Source organism: Cyanistes caeruleus, chromosome 3 (genome assembly GCF_971803275.1).
Source record: "Cyanistes caeruleus chromosome 3, bCyaCae1.hap1.1, whole genome shotgun sequence".
Lineage (NCBI taxonomy): Eukaryota > Metazoa > Chordata > Aves > Passeriformes > Paridae > Cyanistes > Cyanistes caeruleus.
Genome location: NC_141703.1, coordinates 106,296,429 through 106,306,365, shown reverse-complemented (window position 1 = coordinate 106,306,365; position 9,937 = coordinate 106,296,429). Strand labels below are relative to the sequence as shown.

Genomic DNA, 9,937 nt, shown 5'->3' with positions numbered 1-9,937 from the left:
ACACTCACACAGCATTTTGTGGCCTGCTTTGAAGGCTGGGCCTCGTCAGGATTTATGGGTGACAAAAACAATCTGAGATAAATGAAGAGATCTGTTGACTTTGAGGAGCCTTTTCCAGAGGTTTTCACAAATCCTACAGCATGAGAAGTGAGGAGGAAGAGAGCAAACTGAAATGTGTGGCTGTCATCAGGGAACACGAGACTGGAGAGAACACCAGTGGGTGATCCCTAATGGAAATATCCCTGCTTTGCAAACGTCTCTGAAAGTCTTTGACAGGGCTCTTAGCCAAAAATAACACATAGTGAATAAAAACATACAAAATAATATCAAAGCATCATAAAATGAGAAAATCAGAGCTTCAGAGCAGAATTTTCTGCAGCATTTTCACTTTGCTTCTGTAGCACAGTCCAGTACAGACAACATAGTGTTGGCTACAGAGAATAAACAGTCAGGTGGATGAATACAGATAACACACAGAATGTAAAATATTACAGAATGTAAAATAGAACAAAAAAGACATTAGCAAGGGGATAAGTATCAGGCTTGTTTTCATTCCTATAAAAGCACCTAAAATGTATTTTGACTAAATACTAAATAAAGCTGAATGATCCAGTCTTTCTGTCTATGGCACAGAGAAACATTATCACCCTCATATGAAAGACATACATAAACTTTTCCCATTACAGGAATATTAAAAAGAAATATTTTAATTTTTGTAATTTACAGGAATAGGATTTAGTTGTAATATAAAAATCTCGTGTCAACAGGTGCAGACAAACCTTTTTCAGGTCGTTTCTCTGCTCAGGCATCACCTCACATGACAATAACCAAGCCTCAGCTCTGTTGTCCCTCCCTGATCAATGCTTTTCAAATATCATGTGAATAAACATATAAATGTGTCATTTTCTTTGGATTTTCTGTGGGATTTAAGAGTCTGTTTGATCAACATGAAGAAAATCTAACACAAGTATAGCTGAAGGTAATGACAATTAAATTGCTTATTTTTGTATTAGAATAAAAATATAAAGTACAATGTGCCTTTCAGATGTGAATTGTTTTCATGCTTCACTTGTATAAAATGTGATTTAAAACTTCATTTTCCTGTTTACTGTTAGTAATAAATTATTGCTATTTTTTTATTATTATCTACTACTAAACAATTATCAAAACAAGCATATGAAAAAGAATTCCTCTGAGTTGCAAAGAAGTCTATGTTCCCACAGAATAATACAGATTACTGATGCCACAGCCTTCAGACAAACCCATCCTAAAGCCCCATTCAGCTTCAGCAGAACTGTGTGTTTCTGGCCATCCATAAGGAGTGAGCATGAAGCAAAACTGTATCTGTCTCAATATAAATAACTATTTATTTCTATTCCAATTTTATACCTCTATTACATAAAGTTAAGGGGAAAAAAGGAAGTCGGAAACAGGAATTATGTGCTGCAATAAGAATTTTTGGAGATTTCTCTAGGGTGAAGAAAGAATAATCCAAGAAAGAGTTTTCCTATTTGCCCACGTGTCAGCAGAACCAGAAGCAGATATTTTAAGTGGGTATGTTACATAATTTTGAAATAATTCTGCTATATCTACATGTGATGTGTTTCCATTCAGGCTAAGAAACATTTCCTGAGCTATAAGGGACCCAGCAGGATCTACAAAATGTTTTGATTTGTTTATATTTGTGACAAATACTAAAGATTTTTATAGGAGACGTGGGTGCAAATTCACACTTTTATCCAAAGTTTTCCTAAGCAATACCTGGTAAAGCACTTCAAGGCTCTCTCTTCACTCTGTACTCTGAATCTGTAAAACGTTCTGCCTGGAGCAAGTAAAAATTTGTTTGAAAAACAAAACAAGGTAAAACGTGAAAAAAGAATAACTGTGTTAAGAATTCCCCCAAATCTCCTTCCTTTACAACAACCAATAGAAACAAAAATAAAGAGAAAAATAAGCAGCAGCATTCCAGTAGCCCTTATATTTAATATTTGTTTTATTTTCCCAGGGAAGGAAACTGTAATGAGAGAAAGCAGAAATATTCAAGGATGACATTCAAAGATGAGGGAAACAAAAGCTTATAGGAAAAATAGCCTGGAAAATAAAGTAAATAAAGTAAAGTAAAGAAAATAAAGTAAAGAAAATAAAGTAAAATAAAATAAAATAAAATAAAATAAAATAAAATAAAATAAAATAAAATAAAATAAAATAAAATAAAATAAAATAAAATAAAATAAAATAAAATAAAATAAAATAAAATAAATAAAGGTTTAAATATAAAAAATAAATAAGAAGTGTTACCAGAAGTACTCCTAAAAGTATATGACGCCAAGCTAAACACAGAGGTTACTTATCTTTTCTGCTAACATCTACAGAAGGAAAGTAAGTTGAGTTAAACCAAAGGGAAGAACTGATAGAAACTGCCCTGTTGTACAATATGTAATTAGCTTTCATTCATTACACCTCCTTCCATCTTTTTCCACAAAAAATAATAAATAAATTCAAACCTCAGCACAGAAAGGGTCTGAAGCATTACTGTCTCTTTTATGAATGAATATATCTCCCAAAAAAGACAAAAAGGATTTACATGAGTGAAGGGAGCTCCCACAGGGAAGAACCATCATTGTCCACTTTGAGACTTCTATTAACCTTGAAAACCAGTGATGTTGCTCTATACCCATGAAAATATGGACTTGAACTGATGTGAATTCACTGAGAAATGTCTCCATCCTTAACACAGCTCATGAAAAAGAATCTTCCCTCCCAAACCCAATAGAAACATTACTGTGGATTTTGTCTGGAGTTGAACAGGAGTTTAAATATGGATTTTCTTAATGGCCACAAATGTTCACTCTGGAGCTACATGAGTTTCAGGAGCAGGATGAGTCAGTAGAGTCACTTAATTGTTTTAAAGGCCAAAGCCAGGGCTGTCTGGAAGTACAACATTGAAATAAAAGTTAGAACAGAACTATTAGTGAAGCTAAAGGTCAAACTGAAAAGTTAACATTTTTTTTTTTCTAAGTTAAGCTGCCTAGACACTTAAAAAAGCATTTTTAGTTACAATAAAACCATAACCTAATGGCAAGACATGGAAGAGGCAGAGTGCTTGTTATTCAAATCTACAGAAAAGTTCAAAACCATGAAATGCCTGCATGGGTCCGTGTGCCTTGGGGTCTGGGAGAGCTGATCCCTGTGTACATTTTGATGGAGTTGTCCTGTGCACTGCAGTCTAGCACTTTTTGATGCCTTCTAAATACTGAAGTGGCTTTTGGAATACTTGGAAGTTTTAAAATGCTCTGCAGCAGTGAGGGAAAAAAGAAAACATTTTACCACTGTGAGGAGAAAATGCCTTTTCTATAGTAATTGAAAAGAGAATTTGAGGTTCTGAGAAGAGGGGGAGGAAAAAATCCCTTTTGTTTAATATTTTTCCTATCTGTTTTCAAACAACTTGCAAAGATGATAAAGCTTTTATTTTTTATTTTTTTTTTATTTTTTTTTAAGATTTTATACCCTGAAATACAATTATTCTATGAGATAACAGCATGGATCTAACTAAGTGGCTATCTTTTGACTACGAAGCCATGTTGAATTTATATCTACAAAACCTCTCTATGGTATAATTATGTTAAAGCTTGTGGCTGTAAATGGGTTTTTTCACCAGGCATACACATATGCATAGGGCAAGGAAATACAGAAAATGACTTTCTGGGCCGAGAACAGAATTTAAAAAAAATATATGACTAGTTGCATTGTATTTTGAATTCCTGAACTGCTAGTGGCATGAGACAGGAATCAGAACAACCTTATTTTCAGTGTCACAGTAAACTGCAGTCTCAAAATCTGATAGGCACATTCTCTCCAAATTCTTCTCCCTAATTTCATTGCCCTTCCTTCATTTTGTCTTCATGTGACCTATTCTTGGATCCAAAATACAATCTCCACCCCATTTTCCAGCTGTGATATTATATTTTATTGTTCTCTACTTCCTTTGGGGCTCTTTCTTTTCTAATTATCACACTAAGTAGATCTGGCTTTCTTGCTCACAGCTTGATCACTTTTTTCATGTGTGATACCATCTGCCTAATAGGCTTTCTTATCTGGCTTGGGGAGGAGGAGGGGCTGCCACTGTAGATTCTGCTGTGTATCTCCAGAGATTTCAATCCATGTTTTCTTATCATTAAAAAGGGAAAAAAAAAAAAACCCACAACTTTCACATTTTATAGCTGATTTCAGCAACAAGTTTTTTTATCCAGATGTAACAGAATATGTTTTTCTGTAGCATGGTCATGCAAAGCTCATGGGCAATATTAGTTACAATATTTTCTATTCAAATGTTTACATCCAAGTAGAGACAGTCACCATATGCATGCCCTAAAAGAAGTATATTTCCTTTATTCTGTCCACTGGCAGAATAAAATTCTCACCTAGCAGAGACTAGAGTTGATCTGATTGATTTTACAGATATTAATAATGTAATCCTGATTACCAGAGCAGACCTGATCATGTTAGGATGATTGTTTCTGTTAGACAAATTAGTAATAGAAATGCTCCAAGAAATTAAATACTCAGCTCCCAGTGGGGAGTGTGGGTGCCTGGGGCTGAATTGAGATGAGCTTGAAAAATTCCATATCCCTTCTAGAAGAAGGATCCTGCTCTTTGTGTGCAAAAAAATGCCCATGGCACGAGTGCCAGAATATCACCATCTAATTTATTTACTGTGTGATTCATTGATTAATCATTTCTTTGCATTCCATGACACAGACCACTACACAGAAACACCTCCTCCCCTGTAGGACTGGGTCTGTGGATCAAGAGAGCTGTGTGTAAACTAGAGAGACAATAATAGCAGAACAAATTTGTTCTGCAAATTTTAGTTTCACGAGGGATCGTCTTAGTGTTTGACTTTGTGAAGGAAGTTGTAATTGATACTTGGAGGTAAAGCACAATACAATTCAGTCTGTGACAGAAAACAGGAAAATAATGAAGCAGCACCCTCATTTTCTGGGGCTCAAATTAAATGTTGTCATACTTTTTTTCATACTTTATGGAATCCTGGCCATCTCAGATTTCATGGCAAAGCCCCTCTTGATTTCTAGAGGACTGAAAATTTATTTGTATTGAAGTCATTTTTTGACATGTTGAAGCTTTTGCATAAACGGCATCATGCTTATACAAAATCATCATTAAGAACAAGACTTTGACCATCTAGCTTCAAACTGAGTCCTCACTTTTTCCACTTGAGTGTTCTATTTATTGTTTCACAATAGACAAAACACCAGATTTACGTGTAACTTGATGAAATGTCAGTGACTTCACTGAATTTACCTCATCAAGAAGTTAGGCCTGAATTTTTGGGGCATATCAAAACACATCTTCAAAGCAATGGCACTCAGAATAATGCCTTCCAATTTATCACATTAATGGACAAGCAGCAAAGGATTTATAGAAGCCTTCCCAGTATGTCTGATAGATGGGATTAGGCACCCATAATTGTTCAAATATCAGCTGTGTGGCATCTGCCTCACAGGAAAATGCTTTGATTAGGGTCATATCATAGGTTAATTCCTTACCTTTGACTATGTGTAGGGTCATCATTTCCTGCTCCAAGTGGTGCTTCCACTTTGGAAGAAATGCACTCACCACACTTGCAGCTCAATCTAAGCCAAAGCTACTTTGTTGTCCTTGCTATTTAAACACCAATCAGCCATCCCAAAGGTGCACACACCTAATTGTCACACAGGGTGATCTACAGAGCACAGGGCTGGTGCAGGGACCACCCCAGAAGTTGGTGAAGCTGCTCCTTCCCCTGGAGTGGGAATACAGCTGTGTTGCAGCCACCTGAGTGCACTGCCCTTTCAGCTGGAATGTGCTTCAGTGCACTGCACAATTATTCTGCCACCTGCACAGTCCAGCTAATACACAGGGAACCTGGATACAGCCACAAATGCATTAATTGTGCTGGTAAAGCTCTCTCACAGATCAATACTGTTCCTCTACACTAACCTGGATGCAGTGCAGCAGAAGCCAGTAAATCTCAGTTATTCATTAATTCTGCCATCACAGGTCCCGTACATAGCTCCATTTTCATTACTGTTGCTTTATTTGATATCTCTGTGGATATTGAATAGGCTCTCATGAGTATTCTGCCACACTCCACTGAATTGTTTGATTTTTCACCCATGTTTCCTGAGAGACTGCAGTCTGACACAATTCAATACCTATTACCTGTGGGGTAGCCTGAGTACCTGTGAGAGACATTCCTTCCTTTGGCTTTGACTCAGAGGAGTCTAATCATTTTGGAATGGCAGTGGGAGTAGGACATCTGGTAGGATATACAGCAGATGTTCAAAGACTGGACACTCAGATTTATACAAATTTATGGTTAGGTCTGCACCATTCTTTATCCACCATCAAGCAAAAAATATTCCACTCTGTGGGGAAAAAAAAAAAAACAAAAACAAGCAAGCAACACTTTTCTGTCTCATCAAGAAAAGTAGCAGGGATAAAAAGAAAAAAGAATACAAATAGCTTAAAAATAATAATTTAAAAAAAATATATAGACAAGGGAGAAAAGAAATGCAAGAGTCAGGTTACCAGTATCTATAAAGACAGTGTGGCTAAAATGACATTGAAATTTTTAACAAGAAAACTGCAGAGCAGTTACATCAAGTCCTAAGATCTTGAAGGAATATCAGTAGAAAAGCTAAAATCAGTATCCTCAGAGCCTACATTTCAGAATATTTTTCTCAGATCCTTTTCTAACCCAGAGAAAAGTGGTCAACTTTATGATTCAGACTTAAAGAGGTGAAGTATTTGAGACAGCATTATTAACCCCACATCATCCATTTAAACATTTCTAATTGTCTTAATGATGATGAACCGGAAAGAAAAAATAATCAAAGACATTATAACTTTATGATATCTATTTATAACACATTCAAAAGTAAAAACATGCTTGAAGTTTAACACTTTGATTTGGTAGAAAAAATTAAGTGCTTTCTTTTTTTATTTCATTTTTTGTGATTTTAATCTTTATTCATGAGCTGTCCAGTCTAAGAGTCCCAGAATCAGGTCTCAAACAGCCCTAGCAAGCAAAAAGCATTATTGACTGCAGAGTGAAAGAGAGCACAGAGCTATGAGGTGCACACTCAATCATTTTCCAGGCAGAATTATGAGAATCACCCTATCTGTGCCAGGAACAGGTTGCAGGTTTTAAAATCTGTCTTACAGTCTGGAACACAGACTGATTTTCCTTCTGGCATTACTTGTGAGCAGGGTGATGGTTGGTTCCATGATTTTAGAGGTCTTTTCCAAACCTGATGATTCTCTGGTAACATCACATTCCCCTTCCATTCCCATTCCAAGGGGAGGTTTTGCTTTACGAGGTAGACAGGCTTTAGAAAAGATTTCACCAGTAAGCACAGAAGTGCTGTCATCCAAGAACTTTCCTGAGGAAAAAGATATTATTATTTAAAGTAGAGAGAATGAGTATGTTTATTCTGTTCTTTGACCATATTTAAGCAGATTTTTAAAAAGAGAAAAGGCTACAAAAATGCTGTTTAAATTCCATTCAGTTTGTGGACTAAATGGAAGAATTATGGCCATGTAGTTTCTTCAAGCATTCTGTATGTTACAGGTATTTTGATCTCCTAAAGGGACCCACGTGCCAGAATCTCCATCACACACAAATGGTAGAGATGCAGTGTTACCATAGAAATGGGACAGCAGCACAGAAAAAAGGCATATAATCATGTGTGTATCCTGGAGGAAGGCACACTCACTATGCATGGGAAAGCAGCAGTGCAGGGATCACTTCCTGAAATGATGATGGGGTTGCCTGGAAAATTGCTGCTCGTGATTTTTGCAGTGTTTGCAGTGCCTGACCCCAAGGCAGAGAGCAAACAGGAAACAAAAGAAAACCTTCACTAAGGCTCCCTGCAGAGGATACAATGGATAAGGTGGGGAAAAGCAGTCTATGTAAAGGAAGAAAATAACAAAAGTAGAAGAAGAATAAAAGGAGACAAATTTAAAAAGTGAGAAAATGAGGAAATTGTGAGTGAAGCAGAAGCAAGAACTGGAGGGAGATTGGAGGATGAGAAGCTTAACAACAGAAAATGGAGAACAGACTCAAACAGGAAAGAGAAAAATGAGAAGCAGTGCAGGAAAGTGCATGGGAAAAGATGAAGATAACAAAGAGAAAATCCCTTGGAGAAAATGATGTCAAATAAAGTAGTGAGAAGGAAAATAGAGGAGGAAATGCCCAAATTTAAGAGGGCTTGGAGAACCAGCTGACACTGAAGAAGCAACGTATCCCATAGTTTGAAGTATAAACCCCAGATATATTTAATTTTTAAAATATTAATAACAAAACAATATTGCATCTCACAGTATCATTTTTTTCAAAGTCCACTAATATTACTAACACAGTAAAAGAAGCCTACAAAATCAAACCACATTTTTTATTTCTGGAAAATGATAATCCATTTTTTATGTAGTATTTTCCATGTCTCTCAATTTTATTGAGTTTGCTCATGGATGTTTTATCAACAAGGAAAAAAAAATTAAATAAAATCTAGGCCCAAGATAAAAACACTGAATCTGTGTTCAGATACTTGGTAGCTGATCAGCTTTGCAGACTTTTAAAGGACCCTAATAGGAAGTAACAGTAGGAACAACCTCTTAAAAATTTTATTTTCTTATTTAACTGTTCAAATAAAGCACATGTTCTACTTAGGGTGTTTTTTTTTTTTTTTCTTTTTTCTTAAATTCAGGTTTAAGTGAGAAATAAAAGAACACTGATAATTTTTACATGCATAAAAGAATATACTACCTTAGCTTTTCTTTTTGTTATTAAAGCTTAACATCTTTTTAACTTTGATCTTAGATAATGGCATCTGTTCTTCCACTTTGGAAAATTATGTAACAATGAGAACATGTTTTAGATTTTCTTTTAGAAGTTTACTGTAGTTTACTGTGGGGAAAGAAAGGGTTCCAATGATTTTACTTTTTAGATTGCAAGACAGTTCTTTGTCAGACTAGAGATTTTATCAGTTCTTTTCATAATTTTTGAGCCTTTCTAAGGTGTTTCATTATCAAATAAAAATTCATAAGAAGACATTTTTTAAGGAATTCAAACAATCTGAAATTGCAGATAGCATAAATTTATAAGCACAGTAGCAGGATCAAAATCAGTAATCAATTTACTTGATTTTATTCAATCCAGCTCATTTACTTAGAAAATTAAAAATAGTATGAGATTAAATAGCCATAGCTGCCCAAATTAAAAATAAAAAAAAAAGACACACTCTCTTCCATTATTTCTACAAAAACACATTTCTGCTCCCAACAATGATTTATTCTTGTTTTGACACAACACAGTGTGAAAATTAAGTCCAGAATATCCAACAATGAAAAATTCAGGATTAAAGCATAGGTACCTGAAGGCCTGACAAATGATAAATTGGGGAGGGAACCAATCTGTTAACTTCTCCCATGTCCCACTCAGGGCCGAGTCTCTGAAGGCACTTGCAGGGCTGTCAAAGTTTCATTAAGACACAGGATCCTTTCCAGGGTTCTCCAGGTGCCAGTTTGATGGATGTGCACCACGAGATCTGTTCTGGGCCCTGCAGAGGGCTGCAGCTCCTCCTGTGCAGCTGCCAGGTATTTGTTATCTTGAGCAGTTACACAACAAAAACCACGTAAACACAGCCTGAGAATGCAAAGTAAACAAAGGCATAAAGCTGTGCAAGAAAAACAACACCTGGAGAAGTCCATAAGTCTGGAGAACTAAGATTGCTGCGGGGAAAAATTAATTTTTTTCTGTTCTGCTTCCACTACATATATAAAACTTCCAAAATCAGAGTTACAGCAATGAATTTTTGCAATTTTTCCACAGTTTTCAGTAAACTTACTTTGTTTGCAATCCAGACTTAATACTCAA

The 9,937-nt window shown here is 35.7% G+C and overlaps 1 long non-coding RNA gene across 1 annotated transcript; it reads right to left on the bottom strand.

Annotated features, from left to right (window-relative positions):
* Positions 1-6,952: 6,952 nt before the first annotated feature.
* On the bottom strand, positions 6,953-9,657 carry LOC147654425 (uncharacterized). Its single transcript, XR_015283983.1, has 2 exons — positions 9,435-9,657; positions 6,953-7,445 (listed from the first exon to the last, which is right to left on the bottom strand). It is a non-coding gene; the product is annotated as an uncharacterized LOC147654425 (long non-coding RNA).
* Positions 9,658-9,937: the final 280 nt, after the last annotated feature.